This window comes from Protopterus annectens, chromosome 2.part0 (genome assembly GCF_019279795.1).
Source record: "Protopterus annectens isolate FY-2018-M chromosome 2.part0, PAN1.0, whole genome shotgun sequence".
Lineage (NCBI taxonomy): Eukaryota > Metazoa > Chordata > Ceratodontiformes > Protopteridae > Protopterus > Protopterus annectens.
In genome coordinates, this window is record NC_056728.1 from 1,959,848,528 (window position 1) to 1,959,873,614 (window position 25,087).

The window sequence follows — 25,087 nt, forward strand, 5'->3', positions numbered from 1 at the left end:
GCAGTCTCCCTACTTCTTTTTATGTATTCCATTATTAATAACCAAATATTACAATTGCAACAATGCTGGTTCCATGCATGAAGGGCAGTGATAGGAAACTATGTATATTGTTGTCTGCTTGAAAATGCTAACAAAGAAACAACTACCAAATTTTGTAGCTGAAGCAGAAGTGGTCAAATTAAGATTCCTCATCCCTGAATCTTAAAATGTCATAGTGATATAGTCATCAACAAAAGAATCTGAGACAAGGTGATTATATTGTCTGCATGTTCAAACACATGCAATGTGTCACCAACAAAATTACAAATGCTGGTGTTTATTGTCTAACAAATATATATGGATGTATGCTGTAAAGGGATCATTACAAAAAGACCATTGTATAAATAATGGACAGTAAGCTATAATGAGTACATGGACTTCTTATTCTGTTGTGACCATGCAGTCATTCCTGAAGTAAGGGCTTCATCCAAAAATCAGGTTTTGAACTTCCATTGCTTATTCTAGGTGCCTAAATGAAGTTTGCCAATTCAAAAAGATAGTGACACATGGAACCCCAATGCATAATTTACTTATAAGTTCAGCATACCAGACTGAATGCTGTATGGTTCAGTAATGCTGCCACACACTTCTGCAATGTTCATAGATTATAGACACACTGCTCATAGATTACAATTAGGCTAACTGCCCTTGCAAGCCATTTTAAGCTTAGCCAGTTATCTCCTGTGAGACTCAAACCCTGTACCTTGTGCTTGTAAGGCAAACACCTTAACCATTAGGCCACCCTCCCAACCATGTGATGTTAAACTGATGACAATCTGGAGTTCAGCTCTAAGATGAGCTAGAAATATGTACAGCTCTGTCAAAAGGTTCATAGTGATTTAAAGTAATTCAGAATAAATTGTAAAAATATCTACAGTATAGCCACAAGCATTAGAAGCATGTTATGTGTGCTTCTGGTGTACATCAGTGGATGGGTATGATAAACAGCCAGCACAGAGTCACAAGGCTCTCTAACATATGGCTCAGCATTGCAGGCTACCCTTTCTGATTACAGCCATGCTCACTGGGAAATCAAAGACAATAAATCTACTAATCTGAGTGGTTGTCCTTTCAGAATCATGATCCACCACCAAAGCTTATGATTAGCCACAGTCTCTGTTGCATTACCTGTTCTCCTCAAATCTAATCTTATAAAAGAAAAATTATTATATTTTTACAGAATTCTTACAGGTTTTTGCTATTATTAGCAACCTGAAGAATGTCTAGCCAGTTTACTACCCAAAGTAACATGGCTGAACAGATTAAAAGATAGTGATAGCCAGCTTTGTTTATTTTTTTTAGACAAATACATTAACAAACATACCGTGCATCCAGAAAAAAATAATTTATGTAGAATCTGGATTTCCTGAAGGTTCGACAAGTGCCGCAAATGTATTGCAATTATTAGTATTACATACTTAAGGGTATACAGTTTTAGCATGTATGTACGAAGGTGCCTCCTGGGCATCACTGATGCTCTTTTCCTTTTGTTATGACCTGTGAAAGTGCAGCAGTTCTTCTTGGTGGTGACATGAGTCCTAGTCAACATTGTACTACTGTTTAGTACTTTCCTAAGTAGACTTGTGCTTCATGACTTTATTGTAATAGTATCCCCTTATATGAACATCCATTAAATGAGTAAATAAGGAATACCCCCTTTAATGAACCTCAGTAATAATTAAAGGAAAAACTCCAACTCCATGCTTTGTTGCAGATTAGTTATACATGTTATAATTTACTCTGTTTCCAGCAATGTAAAAATAGATTATTTATTTGTTTGTTTATTTATTTAAATGATGCCATAAGTCAGGAAAAGAAAATCTCTGCACTACATTTTGAAAAATGTAATATAATTTTCTGATTAAAAATAAAACAAAATCTAATTTAACATTGGCTGCAGGCAATACACCTTCAGTGGCCACTGGATATGAAGGATAGAACCAGATTTTTTTTAAGAATGCTTTCACCCCTGCATCACTCTGCAGCCATCCCCAGTGCACCATGTTTAACACTAGGTCTACTGGTCCTCCTCTATACCCTAGACCATCACCAGATTGTGACCAGGGCCAATGGGAGTCTTAAGGGCATCGGGGGGGGGTTTGTCCTACATCTGGTGGGGAAGGGGTTCCTTTATGGTCTACCTCTATTTACCCTCCATTCCTTGGCTATATTGTTAGAATCATGGGGACAGTATGCAATGGGAATGTGCAACATATTGCCCTGTCTCCATGGAATCTCAGCCAATACTCCCACCCTACCCTTCTCTTAGACTATACTCTCCCCTATATAAACCTGAGCCTCAACATGGGATATCAAGTATAATGCTCATATAACCATCGCTGACCTTGGGATGGGAAGATCCTCATTTCTCCCTGCTGCTCCATCAGATGCCTGAGACACTAAATGAACCTGGGTCACCTGGGACATAGTCGGGGCTTTATCTTACTGTGCCATTTGCAAGTAGACAAAAAAATCACAAGTCTACAGCAGATACATGAAAGACACAACCAGAAAGGTTCTGGCAAAAGGCAGAAAGGCATACAAAGAAATTCACAAATCCTTTTATCAAGATATCTTGGGAGATCTGTAAAAAGGCTATTTGTGAATGTTTACTGTTTTTCATTTTGCTTAGAATGTAATTTGACATGGGCAATATTAATTGGTTAAAAGTAAAACTGGCTGTTTCCAGTTTTGAATACTAGTTCCTCAAATCCCAAGTATTTGAATTATGTATAAAAGCTGTATGACTAGCTCTTAGTAATTCATTACTACAATCCAAATCATATTCTTGAAACAGACTGGATTAAGAAATCATCATAAGAGAGCCTTTTGCAGACAGTGAGAGATGTCATCAGAATCACTGACACACGGCAATCAGACACCATATAAAGATGGAGCAGTCTTCATGGTCTCAGCCTCTGCTCCACAGCAGTGCTGTGATGGCAAGGAAAAGAGGGCATTTAGGCAGAAATTGTTGGACCTCCTCAATAAAGTAAGACACACTGAGTTCGTCTTTACAATGGGAGACCTGAATTCTCATAAAAGAGCAGGAAGAGCAGGGCATGAGGATTGCCTGGGTCCACCTAGCTTGAGTAACATGAATAATAAAACAGAGGCAGCTGAAGACTTCTTTCAGGAAAATTGCTTAATGGTGGCCAGTACCAGGTTCCCAAGTGTAACAGTCAAAAGATCACATACAGGATTAGCAAGCATGCAAATCAGGTCTACCTCCATGTTTAAGAAAAGGTCACTGGGGTAAAATCAGGGCTTGCAAAGTCATACTTGAAAAATGGTAAGTCCCCAGCATAAACCACTGATGGACACAATTAGCTACAGGCAGCAGTCAGAGAAATTCTAACGATAACAGACTAGGATGCAGACCAGGACATTGACTGAAACAAAAGCTCAAGAGTTCAAGAAAACACAGCTCTAGCACTTGAGAAAGAAAATAAACTAGGTGGAGCAGAAGAAGACCAGAGCATTTCAAAACAGCATTGGTAAAGACAATAGAACATATCTGGAGCTGACCTAGGTTTAGTAACAAGATACATAATGAAAACTGTTGGAAGAATGCAGAAGTCTATGACATTATTAAAACAAAGCAGGGATGCAGGAAGACATGGTAAATAGAAAAGACAGACCAGGCTAGAATACTGGTTGGCAATCAGGCTACAATAACAGTTGTGATGACAATGAGCAAAGTGTCAGAGAGCCTCTACTATCTTCTGTAAAGTGACTCAGCAGATGGTAAAAAGAAGTTCTCTTAGGTTGTAATAAGACAATGGCAGAAAAACAAAGAATATAGTTGGCAGACAGCATTCATAAGGGATGACAGCAACAATTAACCATGTTAAAAGGAGAAAGATGTATTGGTAAAAGTCACTGGTAAATGAAAAAATCCAAGCCAGACCAGTCCAGAATATAAGGGGATTTATTGTGAACACAAATAGCATGTACACATAAACGGTCCAAGAACACAACATTTTCATTAATACATCATCAGATGTGAAACCCAGTGAATACTACCTTCGCATAATATATAGCCCAATCAATTGAACCAACCAATCAAACAACATTAATTAATTTAAACAAAATCTCGGAGGATAGTCAACTAATTAAATAGGAAGGCATAAAATTTCAATAAAATACATATATTCATTAAAAAATGTGTTCAATAAAAAATGTGTTCGATAAAAAAATGTGTTAAATAAAAAAATAACTAAACCACCATTAAGATTGTCAATAAAATCCTAAACTACACAGCAAACAAATCCAGCACGCCTGCTAAAGAATGTGAAATCCACTTCAATTGTATCCACGAACCACGCACTTTAATATGACCAAATATAACTGTAAAAACAATAATAGTATCCACACAAAGTGCTTTTCGGCCCACCAGTGGCAAGACTTCAGGTAAAATCAGTAATCAGTATTAAAACATTTAAATACACTCCATGTTCTGGACATGGTTAGTCTAACCACAAGTTAATGAGTAAAGGGATAGCTTTCATTCATTGGCTGTTAGAGCCAATTTATTTTTTTCGCTATATAATTTTTCATTTTATTTGATGAGCTGTCTTGATGAAAATTGAAAACATATTTTTCACAATTTATTTTTGTATTTACTTTTATTTCATTCTAGTGTAGTGTTTTGCATTGTGATTAGATTTCTTTTAGAAAGCTGCAGTTGTTTAATCAGTCATTCCTTAATTGTCAGTCATGATTTTAATTAATTTATATAAGGGTCCTGATTTTTGTACTACAGTGACTCTGAAGATGCTCTGATCATTTTTGGACAAAAGCATTAATTCCTGTTTTTAGTTGTTTGTTGTTATTAAATTTGGTTCCGTCGAGTAGTGGACGTTGCGGTGATTTCTTTACTTTTTGATCTGTGGCTGACCAAGTTTGCAGACAACTGTAAGTTGGGTGCTGTCATTGACTCCTCAAATGATGTTAACATACCACAAGAGGGTCTCACAGCAACAAATGATGGTGCCAAATACATGGCCTTAAGTAAAATGCCAAAAAATATATTATTTATTTATTTTACATTTGTTGACCGGGTTAGTCCAGCTGAACGGTTGGCTCATTTTCAGTGGAGACCCGGAGAGAAAAGCTCCATAGTGAGTTTATAAATTTTGCATACAAACAGTTAAGAAATCATCAGTAGCAACTAAACAAATTGTAGCAACATAACATTTACAATAAATCATATAGAAAAAACACTCAGGTACAATGAAGTAAGGAAATAATGCATCATAATTCTTGTTAGGTTATATACAGTATAAGTACAAAAGGAATAGTATGAGAATGAGGTGTTTAAACAGTGGGACAGAGGGATAGAAGTTTATTGGGATAGACAGAGGAGGAGAGGAAGATGAGGGAGAAGGAAAATAGAAGGGAAGGATATAGAGGGAGAAATGGGGAATAAGGAATGCAGAGGGATGATAGAGGGGGAGGTATAAGAAATAGGGGATAGGGTAGTTTCAAGGAGAATGGCTACAGTGACAGGACCATTTGTCTGTTAAGTATCTTCAAGTGGCTAGCTTGAAATGCTTGGTATGGTCAAGGGACCTGATTTCTTGGGGCAGATGGTTCCAATTTGCAGCAGGGTTAGGGTTATAGAGTAAACTTCCTGTTTTGGTTTTGGGTTTATAAATCTGTAGGAAGCCTTGGTCTGGGCTACATAGTGTCCTAGTTGGGGAATATTTAGATATAATATATAGAAGGCTAGGACAGAAAGATGGTAGAAAGAGGATAGAGTGGATAATTTGTAGTTGATATAGTAGGAGCAAATGAGGTAATTCAAGCCAGTCAAATTGTTTAAGGGATAAGCAATGGTGAGATTTGTAGGTTTGGTTTGCAGCGAATCTGGCCACCTTATTATAGATAGTTTCCAGTTTAGTAATGAGTGTGGTGTTAAGGTTTGAGAATAACTGACAGCTATAAAGAAGGGTGGGAAGAAGAAATGCATGGGAGAGAGTTATTCTGGCTGTGCTAGTTAAATATCTTTTGTTGCGATAAAAGACTCCAAGTTTCTGGGGAGTCTTTTTGATAGAATTGGCGACTTGGAGATCAAATCTAAGCTGATCGTCTATTATGACTCCCAGCAGTTTAGTGCTGGGTTCAGCAGTAATGATAGTGTTATTGCTTGATAGGATGGAAAATGTAGTTTTGAGATTTATGAGGTTTTTGGGGAGGAAGAGTAGGAGCTTAGTTTTCTTAGGGTTAAGAATTAATTTGTTATCACAAAGCCATGTCTCTATGGTATTGAACAATGCTTGGGTAGTAGAGTGGAGGTCAGATGGATTGTCTGCATTGTATGGATTGTATGATTATCATACCATTTGGCAAAAACATGGCCTCTACTGATTACCAACCCCCTAAGCACACAACCTGTAGTGAGAGACCTGGGTACACAGGCTGACAACAATCTCACATTCGACCATCATGTAGCGGCAGTGTTTAGAAAAGCCTTTTAATTGGTTCATCTCATAAGTAAAGGGATTGCATCCAGAGAAAAAAAGGAGGTTATTACTTCTCTGTACTCCCCCCTCATTAGGCCAATAATTGAGTACAATGCTCCATTTCGTATGTACCTCTCCAAACACCTGTACCAACTGGAAAGGCCACAGAGATACCTCACAAAGAGAATCCACTGCCTCCAACACCTGTCCTTTTTAGATAGGCTCAAATCACTATCACACTACTCTGTATTGTACAGATTGCTCAGAGGTGATTTGTGTCTCACCTTGAAGGCAATGTCAGACCCTGCTCTACTAAAGATGTTCCATATCGCTAAGTCTAACTCCTCGTGCATTACCCGATGAAAAAGCCTAAATCTAATATGTGACATTAACAAAACCTTCTGGAGAGACAAGTTTGTCTCCCAGAGGCTGCCCCATCTCTGGAACAATCTTCCCTTATATGTCAAACAAAGTACACAGCTGACCCTCTTCAAGTGCAACCTTAATGAGTAGATGGGAAACCACAAAATTGTCCCAGGGGTTCCACCTGTGTCCCTCATTGACAGGGGCGACACATGCTGATTGAGGTTTCCTTTTTGGGGATTAACTCTTGGCTAGGCTTGCAAGGGCCCCAGGGCCATTAGCCTAGTAATCTCCTATTATCCTGTGATCCTATGTGATGTAAACACCCAGCTTAACAAATGTCCTGTATAGTAAAAGCTATGGCTACAACTCACACTCAGCAAACCTACTAAATTAATAGAGAGAAATGCCAACCATGTCAGATATTTTTATTCCGAAGTAACTTCAGCTAAAGTCCAGTTTGTCATCATTAGCATTAAACAAACTATAATAACATGATACTCAGTTTATAATGTATGATGTCTTACTGTCAACATCATTAGAGAAAACACTCCAAGCCAGACTGCAATTGCAGCATAGTGTAATTGCAAAATAGAAAGCTCAGCATCTTTACTGGGGACCTACACAATCCTTGCAATCCATACCTCCCAGTTACTTATATATTTACTAACCACAGGGTCACACAACTATAGAGCAGATTCTGACTGCACTCTACTGTAGGTAGTACATGGGATTCCTGACTGGGGTACTATTACTGACATTCAAGGACAACTTTCAATGCTGTGCTGTCATTTATTACATCGCAACTGCTAAATCAGTATACACAGAATTCCTATGAGAGGTCTGTACTTACATATAAAAACTTACAGGCACAGAGTAGTGTTTGGCCATGCCAGTCATCTCATATACAATAGACTATCTCCCCTAACTGCATGTTCAAGTTAGTCTTAGATATGTATAGAGACAAATGTTCCCTAATATTAGTAAGCAGAATACCCCATATCACTGATGCCCTCTGCAAACCATTTAATTCTACACAGGGTATCACTATAATCTTTTTCAATATGATTTTTGAACTTCTTCATTTGCTGTTCTCTAGTATCCTATTTTAACCCCAGACATTGGCATGTTAGTCCAATATTCATGGCATGAAAAATATTAAATTAAGTCTCTCCTCCTGCTTTGTTAAGGCAATAGATTTTTTTTGTAAATGAAACTGAAGAGACTTTGAATACGATTAGCTCAATTTATTGTACTTTAATAACTAGATTTTCCTTCATGGGGATCAAAGAAGGCAAACTATTGTAGATGTTAGAATCATTACAGTTATGGCTTTTCTTGTTAAAGCTTTAGTAGATACACAGCAAACCATCACATGTTTTCTTTCATTCTGCCTACTATTGGATAACTTGAAGTATATCAGTGCCTACTATTGGATAACTTGAAGTATATCACTTCCCTAAGATGTTGGCTAACACCCTCTCTGCTCAGGTCCCTCCCATTTACAGTTAATGAGCCTGCATAGCCTTTCTCTTATCAAATCACGGGTATGTTGATTTTTTTCTGATATTTCTGCAGATGGAATTATTCTGTGCTCAGATAAATAAGCCACCTAAAGTCCTCTATAACATCAGGTGATCAGACCCAGAGTTATTATTTTAGCTAATTCAACATCTTCATTGTATTCAACCATTATGACATCTGAAAGTAATCTAAATATCACTCATATAAAGGTTGAAGAATCAGTTGACCAATGTAGAATAATGTGGTATTCCAACACTAAACCATTTCAAATCTTACAGGATGTTGTTAAGCTTAAGCATCTAAATCCTTTCTGTAAGTCAGTATTTAATGCAAGTAACTAAGATATTATCTCTCCTGACAGACTTAGTTTATTTAACATTTTTCTGTGGTTAACAGTATAAGTGGCTTTACTAAAGTCAATAAAAAAAAAAACATGAAATTGTAAATCTGTATTAAGGGCCCTGCATACGTTGTCCATAAAGTACCTTAAATCTCTGGTAGCTGAAGAGTTGTTTATGAAAGTATATTAAAATGTGTTCATATAACTATCATCTCTGTGAGTCTACTTAAAATGTCCACCACAGTTTTGTCCATCTCTTTTACATACTTCAGGCCATAGTAGTGGAAAAAGTTAATATTACTGCCTAATAGCATTTGATGTTCAAGTTAGTGTCCTATTTCTTTGCTCAGATTCCTTCTCAGAGGAGTCTGCATGTCTTATTTGTCTTCATGTGGGTTTATCTGAAAGTTTTTCTGTTTCCACCAAAATTGCAAAGACATGCTATTGGTAAATCAACACTCCCCTGAATTACTTACATGTGTGTATGACACACACATGATTATATAACATATAGCAGGTAAAAGAGTGGCATTCCTTTTTAGCATAGGCTGGGACTTGTTGCAAATATACATGCAGAAAAGCAACAGCAGCCTATAACATTCTTTCCATATAGAGTAGTGTTTCCATGTCTGTATTCCAATAGGTTTTGGAATTCGATGCTAAAACCTGCACTGAGTGTACATGATTGCTTTATAGCTTGCTGAATAACTCCTCCATCTTGGATTGGTTGATTAGCATGCAGTTCAGCTGCTTGTGCTGTAATTAGCAAGCCACAGTACTTACTGGGTTTGCATGGAGCTACACAGTGTGTAGAGGTGCTTATTGAATACAAATCAGTGCACTACTGTGTAGGCTTCATTGACTCCACACCTAGGAGTTTCACAATAATAACTGCTCAGGAGAAACATATATTTTTCAAATTTTTTTGTATAGATGGGTTATTGTGCAAGATGCTCAAATTCATCTTATGAGAAATTACGGTAGTAGCCCGTGTCTCTGTGAAGATACATTTCTCAGCAATTTTTGAGCCTGTTTCGCTACATGCCCAGATTCAACATTATTATTATTATTATTATTATTATTATTATTATTATTATCATTACTCATTAAACAATTTGCCAGAAGGGTCCTCTACAAAAGAAACTCTGGGTGAACAGTCACTGTGCTGTTGGGTTGAGTAGGACTGATCTGCCTTTTACAAAGCCAGACTGATGTGTGTCTAGGGATTAAAGTCACTTATATCATTGTTAACTCATTAATCTTTAATATCTTCCATAACCTTGCAAATAATATAATAAAAAATAATAAGCCTGTCATTTCCAGAATCAGTAGAGGGATCCCTTTGTGGACAAACTCCACACCTGCCATTCTCCTCTTCTTGGGGACATAACTAGTGGATTAACTCAGGTTGAAGAGTTGATGGAGGGGTTTTGCTACGTCAGACTTTACACTTGTCAGAATTTGTTGATGTGGTAGTTTCATCATGTGGGTTTAGTTTTAGATTTGCCATTATATGCACTCCTGACTGGTATGGATGCGTCAATAAAACTATCCAAGAGAGAGTAAATTTCAGAGCAGTCTTGGTTACATGGTTGCAGTTGAGTTAAACTTTGCATCATATTTTGTTGGTGTTGTTGCTGTGAAGGCTGCCAACCTAGCCAGAAAGAATTGTATAGATAATTCTGTAATCTGTAAATATTAATGTAAACCACAGGCTTGTTGTCTTAAATGGTAAAAATAGTGTTCCGTGTGGAACTGGAAAAAAATGTAACAACAGTGCACTCTACTGACCAAGTAAAGCATGTTGTGACCCTTTGTTGTGAACACGGCTCAGGCCAGTCTAGATGAAGACATTCTTGCTATTGTTGTAAGGCCAGAGTTAATGGCCAGAATTGGCATGCATAAATGTCCTTTATTGCTGTGGTTTCTGTCCAGAGGGGAAGAATGTACATTTAGTTTCTGTTAGCCTGGGAACCCAGGAAAGTGTGAAGAATGATGCAATGTGAACCAGGAATGTGATTTTAAAAACAGAGAGAATCAGAGAGAATTAAGCATTTGTGTCTTGACCATCCAACTCAGCACTGCCTTTGCTCTATATATAAGTTTATCTTAGACTTGTGTTTTCTCTTAGAAATAGCTAGAAACTAGAAGGATTAGACTAAGTGTTTTTCTGTGATGTCAGAACTGTACTACTGAATTGTTTTAAGTATTTCTCTGTGATCTCTGAACTCTTGACTAACACCGTTTAGTAAAAGTTATTGTCTTCTGTTTTTATTATTTATTAAATATTTTAAAACCTTTCAACTGTGGCTGTTTTCTGTAGAGATAATTTAAGTTCTAGAGTACATTGCATGTATATAGTGATCCTGTACCAAGTCATTCTAATAAGCCTTGACTGTTTAGTCGCACTCACTAATTGGATAACAATATTGCACAGTAATTGGACACCCTTTTAAGGGCCTTTGAGTAGCTGATAAATATTAGTGAGTGGTGGAAGCTGGTACTACCGTATAGTCTGGGAAAAAGAGGCACAGCTGGAGAACCTGTACCAGCCTTCCCCAGGAGTGTCTGTGTGGTTGTATAAACTCTTCTCAAAGTGTGTGTGTGTGTGTGTGTGTGTGTGTGTGTGTGTGTGTGTGTGTGTGTGTGTGTGTGTGTGTGTGTGTGTGAGCTACTTGGGCAGGGACACAAAGCACTGGTTGGACAGACAGGGTGCTGGAGGCTTTAGCTTGCCCACTAGGATGAGATCTGGACCCTATAGCTGTGCCAGTGGGGAGTCTTATTGGGGACCTGGAGAGCAAGGAAGCAACCAGCCCTGGACTGACTGTGACTTCTCTGTGCTCTTAAGGGAAATTGCACTTTACTGTGTGTATTTGTTATCCTTTCCTCCTATATGAGACGCCCCTTACTGGTGTTAGTGGTGAGAATTGACGCTCCTTGATTGCTGGGCCAGGGCACAGGCATCACATATTAATTGTTTGGCAGTGGTGGGATATCCACATCACATATTAATTGGTGGCAAATACTAATTTGCTTGTAGTGGTGTGGGTAGAGCGAATTCCTGTAGCTTGTGTACAGTGAGCTTTGAAGGTGTTTTGTACTCTAAATCAGCCATGCAGTGAATATTCAGAGTTCAGATCACAATTGTTTTATTTCTTTTGTTAGCTTAGTTAGTCAGAGTGAGCAGGCAGCATATCAGCAGAGGAGTATGGAAAGCTGACAAGGAGCCAGCTGGTGGAGATGTGCCAGGCTAGGGGACTGGTGCATGGAAACCTGACTAAGGCAGACCTGATTGTAGCCTTGGTTGCAGCTGCATCAGAAAACAGCAACCGGGAGGACAATCAGACTGGCAGTGGAGATATAATACCCTCGGAGAATGGGCAGCTTAACCTTTCTGCAGAGGACTGAAAAATCCATCTGGAGCTAAAGAGACTTGAGTTGGAGGCCAGGTATTTGGAGCTAGAAGCCAAGGAAAAGGAGAGGCAGCATGAGAAGGAGATGCTGACTCTTTGCAGGAGTCATGGAGCTAATGGGGAAGGGAGTAACTGGACCCCAGAAGCACAACAGGTCAGTAAATTTCTTCTGCATTTAAAGAGGGGGATACTTTTGATAGTTTCATTCATATGTTTGAAAGGGTATGCAAGCAGTATAGTGTTGACCAAAGGCTCTGGGTATGGTTTCTGACCCCCTTACTCCATGGTAAAGCTGTAACTGATTTGTCAAAAATGTCTGATGTTGAATGTTTTGATTATACTGCTGTTAAACATCACTTGTTAGAATTGTTTAAGCTAACACCTGAAACGTATAGGAAAAAGTTTCATGAGCATAGATGCAAGGCAAATGAAAGTGTGTGTGAATATGTTGCTGAACTGAGCACTTATTTTCATAGGTGGGTATGCGGATGTCAGGTCACCACTTTTGAAGGGCTGGCAGAACTTTTGGTGAGGGAACAAGCCCATAGCACTTTGCCTGAGGACATGAGGATCTGGTTGGCTGATAGACAATGTGCTACTTCAGATGAGTTGGGGAAGAAGGGAGACCTATACCTGGCAAGCAGAGCAGCCCTGCACAGGAAAGGGACCCCCAGTACTGCTCATGGGTCTAAAGGAACCCAGGGTGGGCAGCACAGACTGCCCCAACAGAATTTGCCAGTAGCAGGGGAAGCCATTAGTCCAGGTACATGTCCAGGAGCTAGGGTTAAATGTTTTGAATGCAACCAGTGGGGCCATGTGGCATACAAGTGTCCACGGAGGCAAGTTGGAGAACAAAAGGTGAGGAAGCCAGTAAGTGGGAGAGACAAAATGCCAATAGTAGGTTGTCTTGAGACAACAGGGGTTTTGAACTACCATCTTGCAGATGTCCTGATAGGGAAGGATTTGGATGAGGCATTACCATGTGCTTATGCAGTTACATGCAGTCAGGATTGGAGACAAGCAGGTAATTCTGGTAGCCTGGGGGAGACCCAGACAGACTGCATACTTGCAGCCAGGACTGGTGAGGTGGTTACTTCAGGGAGGGAGCTACCCTGTAGCAGTGAGACTGAAGGGAACCACAGCTGCTTGGGGGTACTGATGGTCCCTTGGACAGAGTGACGGCAAAGGTAGAGGTGAGTAGTAGTACCCAGGCTGACAGTGACAAACCACTGTCAGAGGATGCCCAACCTGCTGTGGAAGGGGAGCTGGGAAGGGTTACAAGGAGAGAGTTGAGACAGTTTCAGCTCTCAGACCCTGCATTGCAAGGCCTGAGGTAGGTAGCTAGGGAGGCACCTGATTCTCAAGGAAAGGGGGAATCTGTATACTGGGACAAAGGGTTACTTTACAGAGAGTGGACCCCTAAGGGAGGGCTAGAAGGTGAGAAAGAGTACAGCAGTTGGTAGTGCCTTGAACCTACCATATGGTGCTTCTAGCCATAGCTCATGATATTCCCTTTGCGGGTCATATGGGCATAAAACGTACAAAGAGGCATATTATGCAGAACTTCTATTGGCCTGGAATTTCCAGGGATGTAACAGCGTACTGCAGGACCTGTGAGCAGTGCCAAAAGGTAGGCAAGGCAGGAGACAAGGTGAGAGCTCCTTTGATGCCTTTGCCTGTGATTGAGGAGCCATTTCAGAGGGTAGCTATGGATATTGTGGGTCCTCTGAGTACCCGAAATTCCACAGACAAAAAGTATATCCTAGTGGTAGTGGATTATGCTACACGATACCCTGAGGCAGTGGCTTTGTCCTCTATTGAGGCAGAGAAGGTGGCAAATGCTCTGTTAGAGATTTTCAGCAGGATAGGTTTCCCAAAAGAAATACTGACTGACAGAGGTGCCAATTACATGTCAGACCTGCTGGCTTGTCTGTGGAAGTCCTGTGGGGTGAAGCACATGAAGACCACTGCCTACCGCCCCCAGACTAATGGTTTTGCTGAGAGGTTAAACTCTACAATCAAGTCCATGATATGGGCATTTGCAGATCAGTTTAAGATGGAGTGGGACAAATATTTGCCCCATCTGTTGTTTTCTTACAGAGAGGTTCCCCAAGAATCCACAGGTTTTTCACCCTTTGAGTTGCTGTATTGGCATAGGGTGAGGGGGACCTCTAGATTTAATTTGAGATGAGTGGGAAGGTGAGTATGAGTCTCACAAGGAGTCTGTTGTGGCATACATCCTAAACCTCAGGGAAAGGCTCAGGGAACTCATGGGCTTGGCCCAGGAGAACCTGGCAGAAGCCCAACAACAGAAAAATGTGTGGTATGACAGGATGCTCGAGCTAGAGCGTATGCGGTGGGGCAGCAGGTAATGGCTCTCATTCCTACCAGGCACAACAAGCTGCAAGCAGCTTGGGAGGGATCCTACAAGGTGGTAAGAAAGGTAAATGATGTTAACTACATGGTGGAACTGCTAGGCAGAAGGCAGGGGTACAAATTGTACCATGTTAACATGATGAAACCCTACCATGATAGGGAGGCCCTTATGCTGAGCATTTGCAGTGGATTACAGGAGGAGTCTGAGGGAGATCTGGGGACTGATCTCCTCAGTGAGGCTCGGGCTGACACCTTAGTGGAAGGGGTAGCAATGTCCCAGCAGCTATCTCCTACCCAGGTTTGAGAAATCTGAGCAGTGTTGCTGGAATTTGGGGACATGTTCACTGGAAAACCAGGGTGCACCCACCTGGGGTAGCACCAGGTGGATACAGGACCCCAAAGGCCTATTAGGCAGGTCCATTATAGAGTGCCTGAGAGAGTCAAGCAGACTCTGATGGATGAGGTACAGGAGATGTTGGAACTAGGGGTGATTCAAGAGTCCAACAGTCCCTGGGCCTCCCCAGTGGTGCTGATGCCAAAGAAGGATGGCAGGACCAGGTTCTGTGTGGACTACAGGAAATTAAATAGTCAGACATATTCAGATGCTTATCCCATGCTTAGGGCAGATGAGGCCCTAGAGCAGCTGAGTGGGGCTAAGTATCTTACCAAGGGTTACTGGCAGGTGCACTTGACTCCCAGTGCTACAGATAAGTCAGCCTTTGTGACTCCTTTTGGCTTGTATGAGTTCACAAAGATGCCCTTTGGGATGAAGAATGCTCCAGACACTTTCCAGAGGCTGGTAGATCATATCCTAGCAGGAGCAGGTGGGTTTGCCCTTGCTTACCTAGATGATATTGCCATCTACAGCCATTCCTGGCCAGAGCACCTTCAGCATTTCATTGAAGTGCTGGGCAGACTACAGAGGGCAGGGATGACCATTAAGCCAAGCAAATGTCAGGTGGGTATGGCAGAGGTCTCCTTCCTAGGACATAGAGTGGGGAGTGGTAAGATAAGGCCAGAACTTGCCAAAGTGGAAGCCATTCAGGCATGGCCTGCACCTGTTACTAAAAAGCAGGTGAGGGCATTTTTAGGGACAGCAGGGTACTACAGAAAGTTCATCCCCAGTTATAGTACCATAGCTGCTCCCCTCACAGACCTGACAAGAAGAACACGCCAGATAAGGTAGTGTGGATCCCGGCATGTGAGCAGGCATTCCAGAAGCTTAAAGAAGCTTTGAGAGGACCCCCTGTGTTAGACAGTCCAGATTACAGCAAATAATTTGTTGTGCAAGTGTATGCTTTGAATCATGGGGTGGGGGCTGTACTTCAGAGGGGGAAGAGCACCCAGTGGTTTATCTCCATCATAGGCTCCAACCCAGGGAGGAATGCTATGCAGCTGTAGAAAAGGAATGTCTAGCCATAGTGTGGGCACTGCAAAAATCTCAGCCTTATCTGTATGGAAGGAAATTCACTGTTATGACAGATCACAACCCCCTAACATGGATAAACAGAGCCAGCCAGCAAAATACCAAGTTGCTAAGATGGAGCCTAGGGTTGCAAGCATATATGTCAGTGCAGCACCGCAGTGGGATTAGCAATGCCAATGCAGATGAGCTCTCAAGACATGGAATGGGGTAAGGTATACTTAGACCTAACCCTCTCAAGCAGTGTTTCTCAAGGGTCACTTGAAAAACTAGCTTGAGTTCTCCAGGGGAATGTGAAGGCTGCCAGTCTACCCAGATAGAATTTTATAGATAATTATTTCATCTGTAAATATTAATGTAAACCACAGGCTTGTTATCTTAAATGATAAAAATAGTGTTACATGTGGAACTGTAACAACAGTGCACTCTACTGACCAAGTAAAGCATGTTGTGACCCTTTAATGTAAACATGGCTCCAGCCAGTCTAGACGAAGGAATTCTTGCTTTTGTTGTAAGGCCAGAGTTAATGGCCAGAATTTGCATGCATAAATGTCCTTTGTTGCTCTGGTTTCTGCCCATAGGGGAAGAATATAAATGTACTTTCTGTAAGTGTGAAGAATGATGTAATGTGAACCAGGAAAGTGATTTTTAAATCAGAGAGCATTAAGCATTTGTGTCTTGACCATCCAACTCAGCACTGCCTTTGCTCTATATGTAAGTTTATCTTAGACTTGTGTTTTCTCTTAGAAATAGCTAGAAACTAGAAAGATTAGACTGTGTTTTTCTGTGATGTCAGAACTGTACTACTGAATTATTTTAAGTATTTCTCTGTGATCTCTGAACTCTTGACTAGCACTGTGTAGTAAAAAGTATTGTCTTGTTTGTTTGTGTCTTTCGGCTTTTCCCGGTTAGGGGTCGCCACAGCGGAACTCCGGTCCGCTAATGATTGGCAGTAGATTTTTATGTGCTGGCTTGCCAGGCCTAACGCACAACCTTCAACGAAGGAAAGCCCATTCACTCATGTCGACACACAGAAGACACTCTAACTGAGAATCGAACGGGCAACGTCTAACTGTGAGGCGACAATGCTATCGCAGCACCACTACCGCAGTTAAAAAGTATTGTCTTGTGTTTTTATTATTTATTAAATATTTTAAAACCTTTCAACTGTGGCTGTTTTGTGTAGAGATAATTTAAGCTCTAGAATACATTGCATGTATATAGTGATCTTGTACCAAGTCACTATAATAAGCCTTGACTGTTTAGTCGCACTTACCAATTGGATAATAATATTGCACAGTAATAATTGGACACCTTTTTAAGGGCCTTTGCATAGCTGATAAATATTAGTGGGTGGTGGCAGCTGGTACTACCGTATAGTCTGGGAAAAAGGAGCACAGCTGGAGAACCTGTCCCAGCCTTCCCCAGGAGTGTCTGTGTAGTTATATAAACTCTTCTCAAAGTGTGTGTGTGTGTGTGTGTGTGTGTGTGTGTGTGTGTGTGTGTGTGTGTGTGTGTGTGTGTGTGTGTGTGTGTGTATCAGCTACTTTGGCAGGGACACGAAGCACTGGTTGGACAGAGAGGGTGCTAGAAGTTTCAGCTTGCCCACTAGGATGAGATCTGGACCCTATAGCTGTGCCAGTGGGGAGTCTTATTGGGGACCTGGAGAGCAAAGGAGTGACCAGCTCCAGACTGACTGTGATCTCTGTGTACTCTTAAGGGAAATCGTACTTTACTGTGTGTATTTGTTATCCTTTCCTCCTATATGAGACACCCCTCACTGGTGTTAGTGGTGAGGATTAAGGCTCCTTGGTTGCTGGGCCAGGGCACGGGCATCACAGTTGCTATTACAAGATTATAACTACAAGATATATTTAATTCAAACTGTGCAGCATGTTTTGTAGGTATTATATCTTTGATTGTCAAAAAAATTAAGTTAATATTATATGTGCTATAATTTTCACTATATAAAACTTTTTCACAGAACAGTGGAGTAAGACTATCACAGGTAATTTGTAATTACTCACCAGACATTTTCTCAAATTATTAGAGATTTAGGCTGTTATATCAGACCCCAAATAGCAGTGGTGGTGCTGCGGTAGTGTTGTCGCCTCACAGTAAGATGTTGTCCTGTTCGATTCTCAGCTAGAGCGTCTTCTGTGTGGAGACATGCTTGAATGGGCATACCTTCGTTGAAGGTTGTGCATCAGGGCTGGCAACTTGGCACGTAAAAATCTTCTGCCAATCATTAGCAGACCGGAGTTCCGCTGTGGCGACCCCTAACCAGGAAAAGCCGAAAGACTCAACAACATTAGACCCCAAATAAAAGCTCATTCAAAAGAGAAGCAATCTGTCAGCCACTGACCCACTTTCTTTTTACTGCTATGACTACTGGCCTTTTTGTGTTCCGATTCACTTACTCCAAAGTGATAAAAAAGAAAACTACAGTAAGCATAGGCATTACATCCCAACTGAATGATTGCTGAAAATTTGGTTTTGATACACAATGGCAAATATAACATAAATATATTTTCTATTGCCTATAAAACACATATGTAGCTACATCTGATGTTTAAAGAAATAATATCATCTCTATAAGTTACAACAGAAAGCAATCTGAAATATTAGCTAATAAATAAAGTTGTTTTATGCTACAACATGCATGGCATGTCTGCTGGTTTGAAAATTACCACACCAAAGATGGGATTTATTAAGAAATGTAAAAGACAGGAAGGGGTTCATACTTGGAATTTTTGTGCAGAACTCCCACGTGAAAAAGAAAATAAGTACTTCATTCATGACAATTATTCCCAGTACAGATGTCTTTAGCTATATGATTTTTCCCAACAAGCTGGGAAAATAGTTTGCTGTCAAACATCTGGCTCAGGAATGTGAAGAGTCTGAGATGGAGTGTCCTTGGGGATGGACAGCTGAAACTGAATAGACCAAGATGTGTGTTAGACTATTTGGTGAACTGTTCACATGTGAAACATTCAATAAGCAAAGACAGGTCATTATCTGAAATATCACAAAAGTCATGAGTACTCCCTGAGGCCCTTCAGAGTGTGTTTAAAACAGTTATTGTATGTTCACTTAAATACTCCATCATGCTTTAAGCCATAAGTCATTACAGTATGACTGTGACAGCCTTTATGAATCCAACAGTACAGTCTTTTAATAAGAAAAAAAAATAATAAGTAACTACATTGTAGATTTGACAAATATGCCCAAATGCTTTACTTTTAACTGAAGTGCTGCACAAAATGGTTATAAATACTATGCTTCTGTCGAAACTATAAATGAGTCAGTCAGAAAGTACTTGCAGCTGTATTTAATAGTAAGTGCACTTTCATTTTACTTCTTGATCTTAATATGGCAGGGCTTGCCTTACTATTTATTTATTTTCCTTAATAACAGAAATATAAACATTGAGTCACATTCACTTCTGGTGCAAGGCCCACCGTAGAAGAATTACAGGATAATTATTTAAAGTAGAAACACACATTTGTCAGATGCTGGAATTTACTACTTAAATGTTTAAAACTAATGGCTAGATAGCCGACTGAAGACTTATGCAATGAAGGTATGAGTAAAAGTAAACTGAACAAATGCATTTCTAAAATCTCACCCCACTATGAAACAGATCGAATCTTTACCTTTTTAACCTTCTCATGCTACATGTTTTTTACTGTCTCAAATATTTGTTCATACCAAAGAAGGGCAAATACACCCCATTCATATTGTCACCACTGACACTGCTGATTTCTTGACTAACAACATTTTTATATAGCTTTATCTATCATGCACTGTAAAACAGGAAGAACACAACCCAAGGTATACTGTCTAATAGTAGTGTGGGTTGGTGTGAGGCAAAGGTGAGCAGCTGACCCAGGCACAAAGTACCAGGAGGTGAAATCAGCAGATGTGATTGATATTCAGTGTAATGCATTACCAGCATTCAAATGTTGGCATTGCATTTGTGGTCAGAACTGAATTGTTTAGTACTCCATCACCTGTGTGTGTCACATACTGTAAAATCTACTTACTACAAATTTATCAAGCATTTTGCTACAGTTTACAAGGAAAGAAGAACATTATTTTAAAACTGAAGTGACATTTTTGCTACTCAACTAAGAGTTGAGGGGGTACCAGATTAGGGGACTGCACTGGGCTCCAGAATAGCTAGCGACATCTGCACTTTAGAACCTATACTGCCTTCTTCCAGCTCCTTCAGTGATTGAATATGGCTCTGTTTTGTCAGTCATATACTCCCATCTGCTCCAACACACACACACACACACACACACATACAAATACAAGTACACATCTCCCCCTTCGATTCACTACCCTGCTACTTAGCTGCTACTTAGTTTTAACTGTTTTTTCCTCTTCCTCTGATTCAGCAATCACAACCAACAGGAGAAATCTGGAGGTCCTAATCAAGATTCACTGTGTCAAAGATTCTGTGTAGCAGGTAACATCAGCTTTATGGCATTAGTGAAGGGAACAGGGTTACCACCAAATGAAGTAATGCATTTGGCTCTGAGGCCTACCAGTACTACAGAGTTATCGGTGTTCAAAAAGGTTACGTAAGTCATAGACTCCAAAAAATGTCCAAAACAGTGGAGAAACATCTTGGAAAAATTACAGAAAGTAGGGACCCAAACAAATTAACAGTCTGGGGCTCTCAGAAGCATTATTGGGGTTAGTGGTCAGGAAATAGGAAATGGGATTAAATGAATTAGGCACAGATTTCAGCATTTACATGTTCATGGACTCACAGCAGAAGACAAATAAAAATGCTTACAGGACTGAAAGGGTGAAGCAAAATGAGCCTCACAACAGAAATTATGGCCACACCATACCTCTTAACTGTCCAGATTTTTGCCACATATTTTTGGTCTGTTCCTCATAAAATTTGCATTTTTCTGGCAAATCATTGAGAACTGAAGTCACTAAATAATGCCAAATGATGACAGATATTTGAGTTTCATACTCCATATCCTTCAGAAAATACATAGCAATGCAAAACCTGTAATTCTAGCAACTCTCTAAGTTCATAGGAGCAATATTTAACATCTGCCCCTATTTTTGGATCTTTGTTCCCCATTATGTTTGGCTTTGTCCAGATTTCTTGCAGTAAGAGGTTGAGAGGTATGGGCCACACCCATATTTACAGATTCAGAGGTCCACAAAAAGATTAGTAGACTGAATGACATCTAGAAAAACTAAGAGATTTAACAGACTCAAAAGTACTGTAAAAGTACATAATAGGGTTAGAGTAGTCATGGCTCAGTCAGAATTCATAAGTTTGGCAGTTTATGGCAGGACAATTAGAGAGAATGTGAAAAGCACAGGGGAATTTTATGAATTCACCAAGCAAATAATGGCTGGAATTTGAACAGCTAATAAGTGCTGTTCTATATGTGAAAGGAGAGATGGAACTCTACACCCCAACTTTTCTCTTATTCAACCACATACTTAAATGTTTAACACATACATTACAACAGAACATATAGCCTACTAAAGTTAAATTATCAGTAAAATCATTATTAGCTTACTGAATGGAGTGATCACCAGCTGACTTAATGACAGAATAACATCTTGGGAATAAATATTATGAGTGTCTGAGTGGGCTGTTTGGCTCAGAGCAATAAGGCTGTGACATTTGCCTGAGTTGACGCATGATTCACTAGAAGACTGGTCACTGGAAAAGCTGACTGGTCACTGGAGAAGCTGACTAGGGAGAAGTGGAAACTGACTAGCAGATGTCAACTTATTCGCCTTAGGGGAGTGGGCCTTGTTTATTCCATTATGAGAGCCATGATGGTGTTGCTTGCAGTACAGGCACACAAGCACCCTATAATGCAAACATGTTGCAGAAGGCACAACAGTTACAGAAGAAACATAGGTACATAATAAAAAAAAACCCTGAACACCCTGCAACCCACATACAATGGTACCACTTCCAGTACTCGACTCTAGTCCCTGATGAAAATAAATGGTCATTGGGTTCTCATCCATAGTGGGAATAAATGGAGAAAAAGTCAGTGGTCATGTGAGACTAAAATCCCAAAACATTAATGTGTGTGTCTATATATATATATATATATATATATATATATATATATATATATATATATATATATATGTATATCTATATATATATATTTATATAGAAACATGTTGAATTTCAGTATCTCGAGACCAAAGTGTCGTATCTGCAGATGCTGCAAATGCATGAAACTGCAGAATATCGAATCTGGAAATCTCAAACCCACGGTACTGATGGCACGTTAGGCAAGTGTGGTGTTTTTAAGGGTTTTGTGGAGGGTTTGTGTGTTTGTGAGTGTGTCGGGGAGTGTTAGGTGTGGGTTAGGGTATGTAGGTGAGAGTGTGACTGTGTCAGTTTTGAGAGCGGTGGTGTTTGCATCTGTGTGATGTGTGTTTGTGTGAGGGGGTTGTGGAATGTATGTTGGTGGGTTTTGTGTGTGTTGGTGTTTAGTGCAACCTTGGAGTTAATATATATAAGTAGGGGGGTGTGGGGAGCACAGCACCCCACATGGGTGGGTGGAGGGAGGCTTGCCCCCCTGCTTATAGTAAGGGTGTGTGTGTGTTTGTGTTGTTGTGCGGAGGTGGTTGTACTTGTGTTTGTATGTGTGCTGTAACAGTTGCGGTTTTGGGTTTCGAGGTTTTGGTTTTCATTTTTTTGGTTTTTCAGCTTTATAGTCTCGAAATACTGAAATTCGACATTTCAGTATTTCAAGATTATAAAGTGAATCCATATATATATTATATGTGTGTGTGTGTGTTTGTGTGTATGTGTGTGTGTCTGTGTTTGTGTGTACATGAGTATAGGTGTCCCTGACAAGACAAAACTTGAAAAAATTATCAAAATACTACCCTGACTGGACAATCCAGTGTAAAATTTTTTCTCTCATTACTTACTGTTCAGCAGCAAAACTTGCCAAAAGATGGTTGATTAGGATACCCCCATACAAGGCCAATAGATAAATACTTGTATAGACAAAAATAGAAGGTTAAAAAATGTTGCTTAGTCCACAAAAAAATCATATGAATTAGAACTTGTGAATTAGGAAAAAATAACAAAACTGACTTTCTTCATGCATATTAAGGGGGGAACTTACTGATGCCTAGTAAAATACAAGCATCTGTCTTGAGAAGAAGCACCCTAGTCAATTAAACAACTGGAGGTTTTACTAAACATTTTAGTTTAACATGTCACAACACATTTTCTCCTGAATTGGACTTATGGAGAGATTCCCCTTTGTAAGTGGGCTTTACCCAGCAAAGCCAGCCATGACCTTGCTTTTATCACAGAGGTATGCCATGATAATCATTTAACCTGTCAACTGGCATCAGGCATCTCTCCAAGGGCCTTGTTCATTTAGTTTGCTAGGATGGCAAGGTATGGATGAGACTGATATTTGCAGTGGCTCTGGGCTACATATGACACAGTCTCCCTCTAGGGAGACAAAATCCTTTGAACATGTCCCTGTTGCAGGAACAAATTGTAGGTTTCTACTCATTTACCACCCACAAGGTTGCGCAAAAACATTCTTACAGGATTTCACTGATTTTCTGATTGACAAAGTTTTGGATCAACAAGAACTAGCTGTGCTTGGAGGGTTCAATATTTAGGTTGATGATGAGCCAGGGAGTCTTACCAAAATCTAAATATATTATAAAAGGCTTTGGGTTTGGTGATGTTATTACACCTGCAATTCATAGACTAAGATATACCTTGGAATTGTTACTCCATTTATATATGAAGACTTCAAACTTGGTGGTGAAACCAGTCTCTTGGTCTGATCATGTCCATGTCTGATTTGGCCTGGAGCTTCAGCAATATATGGTCTCCCTGATCTTGAACTGAAGGTAAATAGAACCACTAATCATACTGCCTCCTCCTCCTCCTGAATTTTTCTTTCACACTCTTTCAGTTCCTCTCAGAAGATGGCCAATGAATATACCAAGTCGTTGTACTCAGCACTTGATTTTTAAGCCTCAAGTTGTGTTTGCTTAGTATCTACGAAGAGGTATGAGACTTGGTATAACCATGAACTTCATCTCCTAAGATGAGATGGGTACAGGTTGCAATGTCAGATAACTCATAGTAAAGCAGCATCCCTCTCTAGAGATATCTCTTCAGCGACTAACTGACCACCTGCACTATTCTGTGTGGTGGAATGGTTGTGCAGCTCAGCCTGTTGCACCAGGGCTTTATCTGTTTCACAACAAGAGTCAGCTGCTCTTTCTTCCTGACAAGATTGCTATCAGGTGTGTTCTGCTGCCACTTGACCCAATGGAAGTTATGGAAGTATAAGCCTGCCAGTGCTTTTACATTGTTTGTTATTCACAATTATGAAAAACTTCATAACTGTTATTTCTAGTATGCAGCCAATGGCAGTGGCCTGGATTCTTGCCATTTAACAATGGTTATGCCAGTCTGGATGTCCTTATTCCACTGAGATTTCAAATCTGTGTTTCTTCACTGAGGTGTGTTTTTTTTTTTCCATCATCCACAAAGAGTCCTTGTCACCTCTATACTGATATAACTCTCTATGGACTGATATATATTCAACAGTTACTGCCCAATCTCTAACCTTTCATTTTGGGGAAAACTTATTAAGAAGGTCATCTATAAGAAACTTGAAACTCCTCTTATAGTCAATGTCCATCATGGATCCCTTACAGTCTGGGTTTCACACTTATCATAATACAGAATTTGGTCTTGTTCAAATACTCAGGGATCTTTTAACAGCTCAAGAACAATGCTATTATTCAGCATTGAGCCTCCTGGAGCTGCTGCGTTTGATACTGTGGACCATGGCATTTTGATTCAGAATTTATGAACTTAGTATAGCAGCTCCAAAACAATGTTAGAGTGGATTATGTCTCACCTCCATGGCCATAAGTAGAATGTCTTATCTGGAAGTCAGCACCTCTTCCTTCTATCATCTTGAGCATGGAGTATTATGGAGCTGTATCTTAGGTTGATTATTTTTATGGTTTACATCTTTCTTTTGAGAGATCTTATTAATTGTATTAGGGAGAGAGGTATAGCATAACAGGATTATATGGCAAGTGTTTACTGCCTTGCTGATAACCTTGACCCCAT